Below are 16,169 nucleotides of genomic sequence, written 5' to 3' on the forward strand. Positions count from 1 at the left end.
AATGTAGGGGGTGGGGAGTATGCAGAAAATCTCTCTACTTTCCTTTTTAGTTTTGCTGGGAACCTAAAACTGCTCTAGAGAATAAAATCTATTTAAGAAAAAAAGGGAACTCTAGCAGTATTGGCCTTCTAATGGGTGTCCATTGTGAGATTATTTCCTTTGTGTGTTCCAGAAGTGCGAGGGGCTAAATTTTTCACCGGGCATGATGACCGTCAGTTGTCATAGTCCTACTAATCACACTGGGTCTAGGCATGGTCTTCTGACCAGAAACGAGAAGGGAAAAGGGGGACCTAGCAGGGTGTCAGAAGTTTGAGCCTGGGAAAATAGATCTCATGTTTTTCAGGGAAAGTATTAAATTGGACAAGCCAAGGGCCAGAAGGACAAGGCTGGATCCAGAAGCCATGAGACAACAAAGAACTGGAAGGGACGAGAACAAAGGCAAGAGTATCCGTGAAGTTAGGAGGTTCTGCAAGTGGCCGGAAACAGTTTCTTTTAGGGTTATAGATAGGAGACTTTAATGAATCTTTATTGCTTCTAAGGGGATTCTTTTTTTTTTTTTTTTTTTTTTAAGAATTTTTATTTATTTATTTGGCAGCACAAGCGGGCAGGGTAGCAGGGAGAGGGAGAAACAGACTCCCTGCTGAGCAGGGAGCCAAATGTGGGCCACAATCCCAGGACCCCGGGAACGTGACCTGAGCCGAAGGCAGCTTCCTCACCAACTGAGCTACCCAGGTGCCCCTCTTCTAAGGGAATTCTTGAAAAAGCAGTGTGGTGTGGGCTTTAGAACAAATAATCTTCATTTTTAACTTTCTCCACCATGTCCCAGCTGGATTCCTTGGATGAGTTTCCTAATATCTCCAGACCTCATTCTCTAATCTGTAAAATGAGGATAATATGATGCCTCACATAATGACACAGGATTATTGTGAGAACTACAAATCATATATGTATAAACATTTAGTAAAGTGCTTGGAAATAGTACAGGAATTGCTATTATTCTTAGCCTGTATTAAAAACTATTTTCTCAAGGGAAGGTGTATTGAAGTCTCTTATCTTTAGAGGATTTGCATGTCGTTCACTTAGGAAAAGCTATTACTTTGCCAGTCTGAATTTCCTAGAGTGGGTGGGTCATGGTTCTCATGCTACATCTTGTCATAGAAGATTCTGATAGTGGCTCTGCTCCCCACTTGGGCTGCCCTGAGTGAGGAGGCCTCTGCGTGGTATGGCTGTGGGAGGCCTGGCCTTTGGTTTTTCGAGCGCCTAGTGTCTGCTGAGGCTGCTCCTGTTTGTGGCTTGGCCTCTCTGCTTCCCACTCCGCCTATGAGGAGCCATGCTGTCTGTTCTAGGAGCCAAGCCTGTCTGCTACTGCTGGTTCCTGGGAATCAGCCACTTCCCTCTTCTGGGGAAGCACATCATCACAGTGTGGATGACCGCCACTGGGAAACTCACCCCTGCCTGAAATAAGGCAATTTCAAAGCAGCAATGTAGCAAAGCAGATTATGAGCTTAATGTACTCTGGTGTGTCTACTAAATGTGTCTTCCCATCTCAGCCATGGTGTATACCCTAAGTGGACCTCAGATCACCACGAAGTTCTCCAAAGAGCCAGCTTATGGCCAGAACAAGCTGCTGTAAAATTCAGTTAAATTCAGAGTTGAGTGAAAATCAAAATAACAGCAAGGAACAAAAATTTCCCTCAGGTTGGAAATGGTCTTTGAGCCTATCCAGGCAGAAGATAAGATTCTGAGAGCAGGAATTTGCAAAACTAAGGGAATAAACATGAGAATCAACTTGATTAGCGTTATAAAGGAACAGAAAAGGAAAGAAAAGAATGAAAAAGAAAGGGGGTGGCGACTGCATATTAACTGGGAGAAGCAGTAGAGGAGGGTGGCAGGAGACCTTTTAAGAATAGGAATGTCTAATATTGGATTTCAGGTTTGGGTCATAGCATTTGGTCTATGGTGGTGAATGGTCCACCTGCACTTGAAAAGAATGTATTCTGCAATTGGTCAGTGCTCCATAAATGCCAATTAGTTGTTTAATAATGTTTAATAATGTTGTTTAATAATGTTGAAATCTATACATTTACTGACATTTTTGTCTTCTTGTGCTATCAGTCACAGTGAGAGGAGTGTTAGTCTCCAACCATAACTGTGGATTTATCTATTTCTTGCTTTAATTCTGTCAGTTTTTGCTTTGTGTATTTCAAAGCCTGGTTGTTAGGTGCATATACAGTTAGGATGGTTATAATGTCTACATTAATCATTGTGAAATGTCCCTCTTTATCTCTGGTAGTTCTTTTTGTCTTGAAGTATACTTTATCTGATGTCAATATGGTCAGTATATCTTTTTCCATCCTTATAAAGGCCTGTCTGTGCCCTTATATTTAGTCTGTGTCTCTTTTAAACAGCACAAAGTTGGGTCTGACAATCTCTGACTTTTAATTGGAGTGTTTAGTCCATTTCTAGTTAATGTAATTATTGATATGATGTGTTAAAATCTATAATCTTGCTATTTATTTTCTATTTGTCCCCTCTGTTTTTTGTTTCTTGGTTTCTAATTTTCTGCCTTCTTTTGGGTTAACTAAAAAAATCTTTGGTGTTACATTCTGTTTCTTATATTGAATTTTTTAGCTATATCTTTTTGTTTTATTCTTTTAGTTGTTTTTGTAGGGACTATAATATTCATCTTTATCTTAATCACAGTCTTCCTTAAGTTAATATTTTACCACTTTGCATATAAGAAACTTGAAACGCAACTTGATTTCATTTACCTTCTTCCATCCTCATGCAATTATTTTCTTCTACTTTTTAAATTTTTTTACATAAGTTGTAAACTATACAGTAAGATCTTGTTATTTTTGCTTTAATTAGTCAATTATTTTTTAGGGCACTTAAGAAAAGGAAGAAAAATAGTCTTTTCTCTTTACCCATGTATTTATTATTTCCAGTGTTTTTCACTCGGTCATATAGATCCATATTTACATTTCATATCATTTCCGACCTCAAAGAATTCCTTACCATTTCTTATAGTACAGTTCTGCTGATGAGTTCTCTCAGCTTTCCTTTATCTGAGAATGTCTTGATGTTGCCATAATTTTTAAGGGGTAGTTTCTCTAGATATAGAATTTTAGATTGACAGGGTTTTTTTCCTCTCCAACATTTAAAATTCTATTTCACTGTCTCCTGAAATCTACTATTTCCTATGAGCAATCTGCTACCATTTGTATGGATGTCTCCTTATATGTAATATTTTTTTCCTCTGACTGCTTTTCAGATATTATCATTATTTTTGGTTTTCAGCAGTTTTGCTTTGATGTGCCTCTGTGTTACTTTCTTTGACTTTATTCTGTCTGGGGTTTCCTTAGTGTCTCAGATGTGTGACTTGATGAAATAAGGAAAAATTTTGGTCAATATTTCTTCAAGTATTTTTTCTACCTGGTTCTCTTTTCTCACTTTTTGGGATTTCAGTTGCATATTAGGCCAGTTTATACTTTACCAGGGTCATTAAGGCTCTATTTTTTCCCCCCAGTCTTTTTTCCATTACTCAGTTTGTGTAATTTCTATTAACCTGTCATCAAGTTCACAAATCCATTTTCCTATATTGCCAAATTTCCTTTTAATGCTCAATGAATTTTTTTATTTCAAGTGTTGTATTTTTTAGTTCTAGAAATTCCTTTTGATTTTTTTTTTAGAGTTTCCATGTCTTTCCTGAAATTCTCCTTTCTTCATGCATTATATTCCTCTTTTCCAATAGATTCCATTTTATTTGTCAGTTTTATTTATTTTTATTATCTGTTCATATTTATCATAGTTATTTTTAAATTGTTGTCTGCTAATTCCAACATTTGGTCATCCCTGGATTTGTTTCTATTGACTGCTTTTCTTTCTTTCTTTCCATGTCTTAATCACATTTTACTGTTTTTTTCACATATCTAGTGATTTTTGTTTGACAAAATACAAAAACTAGAAAATACATCACAGAAATTCTGGGTGTGTTTTTGTCTTACAAAGAGTATTGAATTTGGTTCTAGCAGGCAGAACACCTTAATCCTGTGAGGGCTTGGTTTATGCTTGTTAGAGTGGATTTATTTGGATTTTGCCCTTAGTTTTAGAGCATAGCCTTTAGTATTGGGATGTGATCCTTACCCTAAGGTGTGGCTCTTTTGGGTTTCAATGGAAGGCTCAAGGTGTCTACCAACTCCCTGTAACTTGTTATAACTTGCCTTCCAAACTCTGAAGCCCCCTACTGAATAGCTACTTAGTTTTTTCAGTCTTCCAGTTCTTTCTTTCCACTGGAAAGTTTTTTTTGTAGACTTTTCCAGGAACACACAGCTTGGGGTTTGGTCAAAGATTTGAGGAGAATTTATACGGAAAATTTGAGACCCCCTACTTTGGACTCATGGTTCCTTTTAATTTGCAGCTGCTGTGACAGCCCTGAATTCCAAACTCTGACTTTTCGTCCTGACAAAACTGATGATTTCTGCTTGAGCTCCACCTATACTATACCATGCAGACTGAGGAGTGCCCTCAGGTGAAAATTTATATAAAAGTAGATTTTATCCATTTCAGTTCCTATCTTTTAGAGTCTATCCCTTCTAGTTTCTGTTAGCTTTGGTTTGGTTGCTCTCTAGTGCTTCTGAACTGTTATTTTTTGTTTTGCCCAGGGTTCATAATTATTGATAAGAAGGATAGTCCAATATAAGCTACTCTATCCTTGCCGGGAGCCAGAAGTTCCTAAGTGATTTTTTAAAAAAGTTAAATTGGACTTCCTACAATGACTTCTTCTCTTGGTTTGAGTTCTCTCAGAAGCAGATTGTGAGATAAGTAGTTTTAATGTGATTTTTTTTTTTTTTAGTGATTTTAGTTTGTTTTTTTGGGAGATGATCCTAGGAAACACCTGTAAGGGAGTGGAGATGTGAAGCATAGAAGCCAACAAAGGATATGTTATTAAATAATGAGCTGTGGCTGAAGCTCAAATCTGCTCAGGAACACTGAGAGACAGTGAGGCCATGCCTCAGTTACCCCAACCAGAGTACATTTTAGGGTGTTTATCCACCAGCTCCCTGTATTTATCCTACAATGGTAGTGACACTCATATGCCCTGCCAGGGAGAGGGTTCCAGGGGCATTGATCCCCAGAAATTTTGGTCTGCCCTACATGCCGTCCTCAGGCAGACAGCCACAGTAAGCAATCTTTTGTGTTTAGATGTGAATACTGAGAAGATGAGGGTGGGATACCTACATGTCTACCACTCCATCCTACTATGAAAAAAATCAAAACTTCCTATCCTGTCTTAAAAGGTACTGCCTCCCATTTGTACTTCATTCCTCACCATTCTTCCTCTCATTCACTGGGACCCAAGCACAGGATGTTGTTTTTCCCCTTGAGCTCACAAGCTTATTTTCTTCCTTGAGCTCACAAGCTTGTTTTTGTTTGTTTGTTTGTTTGTTTGTTTGTTTGTTTTAAGGTCTGTGTACGTGCTCTCTCTCTGCCTTGACTATTCTTCAGACATTGGCTCCTGTTCTACACTCAGTGTTACCTTCTCAGAGATGTCTTTCCTGAGCACCCTGTTTAAAGTAGCCTCCAACTCCCTTCTATTATGTCACCCTATTGTAATTCTGTGCATATCACTTATCATACTGACTGACTTTTTGGGTTACTTATACATTTGTTTGTCTATCATCTCCTTTTCCCACCAGTATAAAAGTTGTGTAAGAACAAGAACCTTGTTTATCTTTTTGCAACTGTAAACTCCTGAGCTTACAATAAGAACTACAAATATTTGTTGAATGAATGAATAAATGGATGGATGAATGTACTAAAGTTTGTAAATAAAATAAATTGCAAATAAAAAAGTTAAGGTGGAAGCTACCCAGGTGTCCATCAGCTGGCAAATGGATGAACAAAGTGTGGTATGTACATATAAGGGAATGTTATTCAGCCTTAAGAAGGAAAGAAATTCTGACACATGTTTTACCATGGGTGAACTTTGAAGACTAGTAAAAATAAGCCAGTCACAAGATGATAAATATTGTATGATTCCACTTTATAATGTACCTAGAGTAATCAAATTTATAGTGACAAAGTAGAATGGTGGTTGTCAAGGGCTGGCGGGAGATAAGAATTGAGAGTTAGTGTTTGATGGGTACAGAGTTTCTGTTGGAGAAGAGGAAAAGTTCTGGAGATGAATGGTGGTGATGGTTGTACAACAATCTGAATATACGCAATGGCACAGAACTTTACATTTAAATTGATAAATTTTATGTTATGTATATTTAATTATGATAGAGAGTTAAAATTTTTAAAAATTACTCCTCAGTCTCCAGAGAAAGATTAAGCCTGGATTTGAAATCCGACTAAGTTGTTGTTGACTGTACCATCTTTTTTTTTTTTAAAGAGTATATTTATTTATTTGACAGAGAGAGATCACAAGTAGACAGAGAGGCAGGCAGAGAGAGAGAGAGGGAAGCAGGCTCCCCGCTGAGCAGAGAGCTCAATGCGGGACTTGATCCCAGGACCCTGAGACCGTGACCTGAGCCAAAGGCAGCAGCTTAACCCACTGAGCCACCCAGGTGCCCTGTACCATCTTTTTTTTTAAATTAAGATTTTATTTACTTATTAGAGAGAAAGCATGAGCCAAGGGGAGGGGCAGAGAGAAAGAGAGGAGCAGACTCCCCGCTGAGCAGGGAGCTTGATGTGGGGCTTGATCCCAGGACTCTGAGATCATTACCTGAGCCAAAGGCAGATGCTTAACTGACTGAGCCACCCAGGTACCCTCTGACTATACCATCTTGAGCTAGTTATAGTATGAAATTTCTATGAACCAGACACTTCACTTATAAAATGGGAATAATGATAGTATTTATGCTATAGGTTTGTTATAGCAATGCAGTGCTTCCTGGACTCAGTCTGATATTAGATTGATATTCTTTTTTTTTTGTCAACAATATATTAAAAACAGAACACCCAAACAAAATTTTCATTCACTTTGATCACCACTTCATAAAAGGAAATTCACTTTAATGCAAAAAGGAATCTGGAAAGAGAAAAATCTCAAAGTAAAGAACATTTTTTTTTTAAATTTGGAAGTTTCCAATATCAATAATTATAGATGAAGTAATTCAGATCAATCTTTCTCCTGAGGATAACTAGGAAACCTAAATAAAATATATGTTTAAAAAATCATTTGGAAGCATCAGAGAGACAGAGTGAAGAACTACTGGTCCAAGATACTGGAGAAGGAAATTCAGAAAGGTGATCCTGGTACTAGGTATTTGTGGAATCTGGACAAGGTGATTGAGAGGCTGATTAGCACTTTTAACAGTCTGATAGGGCTAAGGGAATAAAAGTTGGAATTCAACTATAAAAATGGTTGGCTGGTCCCTTTTACCACTGCCCCTTTGGTTGAAATCTTTAAAGGTTTGAAATTTGGAGATTAAGGGAACTTTGAGCTTTTTAAATCTAGCTTTGAATGGTATCAGTCCTTGAAACTGGATTAAGGTTAAGTTGGAATTGTTAGTGCCCCTATGCCCTTGTAACAACTAAATATAAATCCTTTTTAGAGGAAGATAATACCACGTTTCAAAATAATTCTACAAATAACTTTCCAGATACAAATGTAGCACACAGTAATGTTACCAAGAGAAACAACAGATAATAGAACAGACCTATATGTACTCCAGATACTAGAATTCTCAAATACTGTTTTTAAAATAACTATGCTTAATATTCAAAGGAGTAAAGGACAAGATTGAACATGTTTTAAAAGATTTATTTGTTAGCATGATTGGAGGGGCAGAAGGAGAGAGAATCTCAAGCAGACTTCTTGCTGAGCATGGAGCCCTATGTGGGACTTGATCTTATGACTCTGTGATCATGACTTGAACAGAAATCAAGAGTTGGATGCTCAACAGACTGCACCACCCAAATGCCCCCAAGGTTGAAAATTTTGACAGAGATCTGGAAACTAAAAGAAAGGACACAATAAATGTTTTAAAAGGATAAAATAGATAGGGGCACCTGTCTTTGGGTCAGGTCATTGTCTCAGGGTCCTGGGATTAAGCCCAACATCGGGCTCCTTGTTCAGCAGGGAGCCTGCTTCTCCCTCTGACTGCTGTTCCCCCTGCTTGTGCTTGCTCTCTCTCTCTCACACACACTCACTCTCTCTGTCAAAAAAAATATTTTGAAAAAAGAATCAAATAGAAACTTTAGAACTAAAGGAGATAACACAAATTAAGAATACAGTTGATAGGCTCTATAGAACATTAGACACAGTTGAAGAGAGAATTTATGAAATGGAAGCATAAAGACAAAAAAGGTGGGGGATAGAAAATACAGATGAGAGGGTAAGAGATATAAAGGGTCCAGAAGAAGATCTAACATACATGGTTTTGGAATCCTAGAAGTACAGGGGAGAGGAAATGGGACAGAAGTGATGTATGAGGAGTTAAAGTCTGAAAATTTTCCTGAACTGATAAATTCATCAGGCCACAGGTTCAAGCCCAAACAGGTTAAATATAAAGAAACACACACCTGGATACCTCAGTGACTACTTTAAAACAAAAGACAGGATAAGTCTTAAATGTAGCCAGAGAATGGGTATAAATTACCTAAATAAGCAGCAATTAGACTAACATCTAACTTCTCAAAGGAAACAATGAATGACTTCAATAAAACAATGTAAGTCAGAAATAAGTGAAATTATATCTTGTATGTGCTGAAAGAAAAGAGCTGCCAACCTACTATTCTAAACCTCAAAACTTATCCTTTAAGGATTTTTATTTATTCATTTGAGACAGATACAGAGAAAACATGAGCAGGAGGAGAGGGCAGAAGGCGAGGGAGAAATTTCTCTCAGTGGGGAGAAGCAGACTCCCCACTGAGCAGGGAGCCCAATGTGGGGCTCTTTCCCAGGACCCTGGAGATCATGACCTGAGCCAAAGTCAGATGCTTAACCATCTGAACCACCCAGCCACCCCAAAACATATCCCTTAAGGATGACAAAAGTTAACAAAACATATCATCCGCAGACTGCAAAAAAGGAAATATGAAATGGTGTTCTTTAGGCAGAGAAAAAATTATCCCAGATGGAAGCTCAGAGATGCAGGAAGACATAAGCGCAACAAAAAGGCAAATATTTTGTAAATCTAAATTAATATTGACTGTATAAACCATCATAATATATAGAGCAGTTCAAAATGCAGTTGACTCTTAAACAATGCAGGGGTAGAGACACTGACCCACCCCCCCACACATAGTCGAAAATTTGCACATAACTTTTGATTCCCCTAAAACTTTACTAGTGGCCTACTGTTGACTGGAAGCCTTTCTGATAACAGAAACAGTTGGCTAACACATATTTTGTATGCTATATGTATTAGACACTGCATTCTAGCAAAAATAACTTTCTTCAATTTAGTCTTTTTAGGTTCTGTAGTTTGTGAATTTTTTTCAAATTGTTACAAATCTCCAAAATTTTTTCCAGATATTGAAAAAAAAAATCCATGTATAAGCAGACTAGTGCAGCTCAAACCTGTGTTATGTAAGGGTCAGTTGTATAAAGTTAAAAGACATAATCATGGCATAACACAGTGTAGGAGGAGTTAATAGGAAAGGAGTAAAAGTATCAAATAACACTAGTACTTGATAAGGGTACATGTTATAATCTGTTGGGTAGCTCCTAAAAAATACTCTAAGTGTATATATTTCCAAGCAAAATGGTAGAACTGGTGGGGTAATAAAATATTGGATTAATATAAAAGAAGATATGAAAGGAGGCAAAAGGAACATAGAACAAGCAGGACAATTAAGAAAGCAAATTATTAAATGGTAGGTTTACACCCATATGAATCAGTAATTACATTAAATGTTAATGGATGAAGCATTCAATTAAAAGCCAAAATTGTTCACAAGAGGCATATGTAGAACATAAGAGAGAAAGCCTGCTGTACTCCATGTGGCTGGTGATGCAGAGTGCGGGGCGGGGAGGCAAAGTTCTTATTTACAAAGGTGGAATAATAAAAATATAATCATAGGTGATTTTGTTAAGTGTTTACTAAAGGGCTAGACTAAACATTTTATGCAGCTTATCTCGATGATCAGTCCAGCAGACTTTCTTCGTCAGCTTGCTCAGGAGCGGCTACTATAGGGTGATGGTGGGCATGTGGGGGTAACAGGAGTTAGTACCACGCTGCAGGAGAGCTTTCTGGGCACATTTGTTCCCGCATCCAGGAGGTGATGTTTTTGGTTTTAAAATAAAAACTCTGTAGGAATCAATCTGATATTTAGTCAAGCAAAACAAACCTTCTTTCCCAGCCTCAGCCAGCCAACACCGAATTCTCAAGCACAATCAAAATCGGGGTTGTGGAAGCAAGGAAACCTGAATGACATCACATTGACTTTGCTGTCAAGAGATGGGAAGGAGAATAAACTTGAGTCAGGGATTTTATCCTGACTCTGCTCTTGCCAGCTGTGGGGCTGTGCAGGTCAGCCAACCCACTGAAACTCAGTTCTTCAGTAGGGTGGGGGTCAGCCTACCGGCCTCGCTGGTGGTGAGAGGGTTAAATGAGCCACCGTGAATGAAAGCTGCTCTGTCTTCTATGTGGACCTTTCCCTTTTCACTTGTTCTGTGCGCATAATCTAGCACCTACAGCCCCAAATCTGAGGTCACTTTGTCCAACATTTTTGTTTTGCAGATGAGACAACTGAGGCAAAGAGAAGCCAAATGATAGCTGTGTGATCTGGGGCTGATTGCTTAATCTCTCTGGTACCAGTTTCCTCGTCTATAAAATAGAACCGGTAATAGCAGCCTCATTGCGTTTTTGGGACAATTGGATGAAAAAAGAACATGTAAAGGATCTGGCACTTGATAGATGTTTGATGTGTTGTAGTGGCTACTATTTTTTGCCGTGATTTTTAAATGAATATCATTATCATTTCATGTAGCATTTTGAGAAGTCATCTGCTCTGAGGTATTAAGCACTGGCAGGCGGCAGCCACTCAGTCACAAACCCTGGAGTTGGTGGGTTATCCTGGGGAGACCTTCCTCATGGGGTCAGGTAGAGTTCAGTGAACTCGCAAAGAAGCGTGATTTTAGACGCTCCAAGGTACATCCACTCCTCTCCTCTCCACTCCCTCTGCCTGTTATTAAACTGGTCGTTTTTACAACATCAATAAAGAACTTTCCTACCCAATTACCCCAGACAATAGGCTGAAAAGCAGTTTCGACTATGAAAACTTCGTGTTGGGTTCATTTAGATTGTTTTGCTGTGTCAAATCCTCACTTGAGTTCAAAAGTTCAGCTGAACCATGAACTTTGTAATTTCACAGCAGACAGTTCTACAAATATAGTGGAAAGTGAAAAAACATACAATATTTAAGGTGGGCTTGTCGTATTGTATATAATCTGGTTAGAAACGGGTGTACATGAAATAGCCCTTAATTTATAGCACATAGTAATACATCAAAAAGAAAGGCAAACAAAATTAAACCAAACTATTCCTTGAATTACCTGACCTCCGAGGCTTCTGCGGGAACATTTGTGACTAATCATTAGTGGACAAACTAAGGCCAGCTAATCTTCTTAATAAATTGTGAAGTCTTGTATACCTCTTGGTTTTAGTGGTGGCTTTTCTGCCTGTCTGGAACCGGCAGCATATCAAAACAAAAGGGTCATGACTTTATGTATTTGTTAAAGTTAGAATCCATGTTCTCATGTAACTCAGGGTTGATTTGACCTGGTTACACAAGTGTAGGTGAAGCGAAAGTTTCACAGGAATGAGAATAATGCTCTGCTTTCACTTGCCTACTAATAAATACACACACACACACACACACACACACACACACACACACACACACACGAAGTTCAAGAACCCCTCATTTTGTAAGCCTTCTGTTTATGCAGTTTTGCCTTCAGGGGTAAAACAAACAAGATCACAGACTCCCTTGTGTTAGGGTGTCTTTCAGCTTGTTCCTGGTGTGTCCTCAATACCAGCGGACATGACTTCATGTCACATCAACATTTTCTTCATCTGTTACGAGGAAACATGTTTCCCATTGGTTTTTACCGTGCAGCGTGTACATGTGTAGGGACAGCTTGAGGCAGACAGTCTGGGGCAAGGGGGTTGGTCTGAGCAAGGTGAGTTTTTATACAGCAGCTGTTTATCCCCTTTATTTACCAAGGGGTTGGTCTGTGAGTCAGGAGAGGAAAACTGTGCTCAGTCATTTGTGGAAGCAGAGAGGAAGAGAAGGGGTGAGAAGGTCAAGTCCTGTGACAGATGGCTCCTTGTGAGCTAAATGAGATTGGCTTTTGAAAGCAGTTTCCCTCTTTCCTGACTTTTATCTCTAAGTTGCCAGGATTTTAGCCCTAGCCAGCTCAGAACACTTTTTAGAGAAATCCCCCAGTGGAGACTGTCAGATGATATCCTATTGTCCTTACCAGTGTGATTTTCCGCATGAGAAGGTCTTGTCCAGTTCTGTCAAGAATTGGTGAAACTTTCTGTTTTATTTTCCAGACATAAATCATTACAATAAACTCAGTGCCTCCAACTGAGAACCGCAATAATAAAGGCAGAGGGTAGAGTGAAGACTGTGAATTTGGTTGACCTAGTTAAAGGTGGTCTGTCTCTCTTCCTGGGGTGTAAGGCTGGAAGGGGAAGCAGGGATCACTGCCTTTGTGGCTGGGTGAACTGAGCTGCCCAGATTTGACAGCCTGGCTTCAGGTTGACCTGCCTTCATAGTGGGGCTGTGTATCTCCTGATGAGGCCAATACAGGAGGAGAGTTGGTGGCATTCTTTTAAGTACCTGTAAGATAGTGAATAATGACAGGAGTTTTTGTTCCTTCAGAAAGCATGTATGAAGAATGCACTCGAAGGGAACAATGGGCATCTGTCAGGCTGACGTTAGGTGGGGAGAGAAAGAGACTGCAAGAGGGGAAACACTCGGGGGTGAAGGAGGCAAATGGGGGCTGTGGTCTGCTCTGTGCCCTGTGGTCATGTCTGTAGAACAGAGGGAGGGGGTATGGGCTCTCAAGGGATGGAAGTGGTCATGGCAGGGACCCCAGAATCAAAGAGAGATATGTGGGAAAGCAGGAGAGAAAGAAGACTTCTGAGGGGGGTCAGCATGGGAAGATCTGCACAGGCTTTGGAAGGCCTGAGTTTGGGGCGTTTAAGTGGTGGGAACAGAGGTGAGGGACGGCATTTCAGATGCAGAAAGAGTCCAGCTTTCACTCACTGTGGATCTTTGCTCTGTCCCTGTGACTTATTTGTCTATATGAATTTGACTCGGCATTAGTTTTTAGGACCAACCCCCAAAAGCTGTCCAGAGGTCACCATAAGTAGAAGTTATTTGTCGTCATCTTTGCAACAGTATCTTCGTATATATTGTTTGTAATCCTTCAACAGTCCTGCTAGGTATGTGCTAGGATCTGTGGCTTGCAGTTGAGGAAACAGAGGCCCAGAGGTTCAATGACTTGACGGGGTGTACCCAGCTACAAGGTAGCAGAAATGGTCTGGGAGACAGCTCCAAAATAGGTGGGATCTGCACTTTCATGCTTTGGGATGGATTTGAGAAGGTCCAGGTTGTCCTGAGGTGACATCCTTGGCCAGGTGGGTCCTAGCATCCTTTCTGCAGCCACAAGATGGCAAGATTTTGAACCTGGACTCCCATCCAACAGGACTTTGCACAAAAGAATAAAGTTCTTTTTTAATGAACTCATTAAGTCCAGGATCATTTGTGAAACCTGTCAGTGCTGAGAAAAGCCAAAGTGAAAAACAAGCTGAATTTGCTATGCACTTCTCAACTTCTATTCCATTCTTAGGGACATGAGTCTCCTTGGGTGGTGCTGAAGGCAGTGGCCCACAGTATCTACATCTGCATCACAGGACCCATCCTTTACACCAGAGCTGATTGTCCATAAGGCTGACAAGCTCTGAACCAGGTTGAAAAAAATCAGCTGTGCAGTTTGGGAGGATTTGACTTTGGGAATCTGAGCAACTGAATATAGGGGAAATTGAAGCTAAAAAGGCAGGATACGGAGGTGTTGAAAGGGGAAGCCATTCTAGAAAGTGGGAACAGCATGATCAAATCACACAAGTGACAGGGCCTCTCCCCCAGTGCACTACATTGCCCGGAGTGGAAAGTCTGTACAGGGCCTGGGAAAGAGGGTGTGGCACCCACACTGGAGGGCTCAGAGAGACCCTCAGATGCCAGGCTAAGGGCTTTGGTCTGTAGATTATAGGAAGCTATTGAAAATTAAGTATAAGGGAGAGGCAGGAAGTATATTTCCAGAATATTAACCTGTGGCAGGGTGCACAATGGATGGAAAGATATGAATCTGGCAACTAATTAATGTCAGACAATAATGTCATAATCACAGTTTGGGCTGCCTCTTAAGCTAACACAAAGATGATCATTATAGGAATAACTCATGTCCTTGCTGTCTCCTCTATTCTCAACTGATTGCTGGTTTCTATTTATTCACCATGTATTATTTATGGCTTCTGTTTTAACTGTACTCTTGCTTGTCCCTCTGTTTAGCACCAACAACCTTCTGCTTCATATAGTTATTTATATGTTTGTCTCCATGACTGTAGCACCTCCCTGAGGAATCCACATTTTCAATTTGAGTCTGTTTCCTAGAGCATGCCTGAACTAAGATTACTGGAGCCAAGGAGATCTCTATCAAAGAAATAGCAACCCTGCCTCCTAGTTCCTGAACTTGGCTTCCAGGGTGGAATCTGTTATTAAATAAATAAGGTATTAACCAAATCAAACAACTTTTAATGACCCAGAAAAAATAATTCAATTCACAGAAAAAAGTCAAGAGCAGAGAAGACATCTCAGCACCACGGCTTTTGCAGCGGCGCTGAAGAATGCTGGTAGTGATGTGTTTTCACAGCTCATCTTGCAAGACTCCCATGCAGTTTCCTGGAGAAGATGGACTCCTGCCCTCCAGAATTTTTTTTTTTACATGTGCTCATGGATGAGCAAAAGAAATTCCTTCCTTCATTCAGTATGTATAACTGAACCTCACCATGGCAGGGTGTGGGAAGGCAGATGTGCCAACTAATCCAGTGGGAATAGGGGTCCTGCCAAGGCAGGTTCAGAGCAGAGTGTAGGAGAAAACCGTCAGCTCTGCCATGGGGGCAGTGTGGGGCTCTTGGAGGTCTTCCTAAAGGAGATCAGTTTCGGACTCGGCCTTTGAGGACGAGAAAGTCCAGTGGAATGGAGTGAAGGGAAGAACATTTCCAGCAGGGAACACTGCAGGGACAAAGATGCAGAGGGGCTCAGGGTTGGTTTTGTTTTGTTTTAGTTTGGTTTGGTTTGGTTTTGGTTTTGAGTAGGGCTGCTATTGGCATTTTGGCCAGGACTGTTAGAGGACCACTGCCTACTCCTCCATAGCACCCCATAGTGACAACCAGAGCCTTCTAGACATTTCCAGTGGCTCCGGGGTGAGAGGAGCTTGGGAACAATCAGTGCCACCCCACATGAGAACCACTGGAGGGAGTTCTTGAAACTTGACTGGGAGGGAGTCACTAGTGTATAGGTCCTTGTTTAAGGAATGTAGGACCTCTTCCTCAGAGTGTGGAGAACCAGTGCAAATTCTGGACAAGGGAAAGACCTGGTCAGAGGGGATCTGGGGTTATAAAGGTCCCTCTAACTTCATGGTGAGGGACAGATTACAAGAGGCGGGGTCTGAGAAGTAAAAAGTAGATCCCTCCATCCTTTTTTCCTTCCCACCTCACCTCCCTTCGTCCCTTCCCATCTATTTTCACCAACACACAACTAGTAAGTTAATTTTTCCCTGCTTTTCTTGGGCCACTAACAGGTATTTCAAAGAATGGAGCATCTTCCCCATGAACTGCCACGCTTCCTGGAAAAACCACTTTTCTGAAGTGGTTGTAAATGATCTCAACTGTGAATGATCTCAGGTCTTGTGCTTTGTTTAATTCTCACATTATGAGGCAGGGCTATTGCACCTATTATATAGTCAGGGAAACTGAGGTTCAGAGGTCTGAATTCAAATCCTAGGCTTATAACTACTTTACTATAGTGACTGAGGAGTTTTGGTTAGGATTTCACTATTAATTTTTCTTTTTCTTTTCTTTTCTTTTCTTTCTTTCTTTCTTTCTTTCTTTCTTTCTTTCTTTCTTTCTTTCTTTCTTTCT

Source organism: Enhydra lutris, unplaced genomic scaffold (assembly GCF_002288905.1).
Source record: "Enhydra lutris kenyoni isolate GAN:26980312 unplaced genomic scaffold, ASM228890v2 scaffoldscaffold12, whole genome shotgun sequence".
In the NCBI taxonomy this organism is placed as follows: domain Eukaryota; kingdom Metazoa; phylum Chordata; class Mammalia; order Carnivora; family Mustelidae; genus Enhydra; species Enhydra lutris.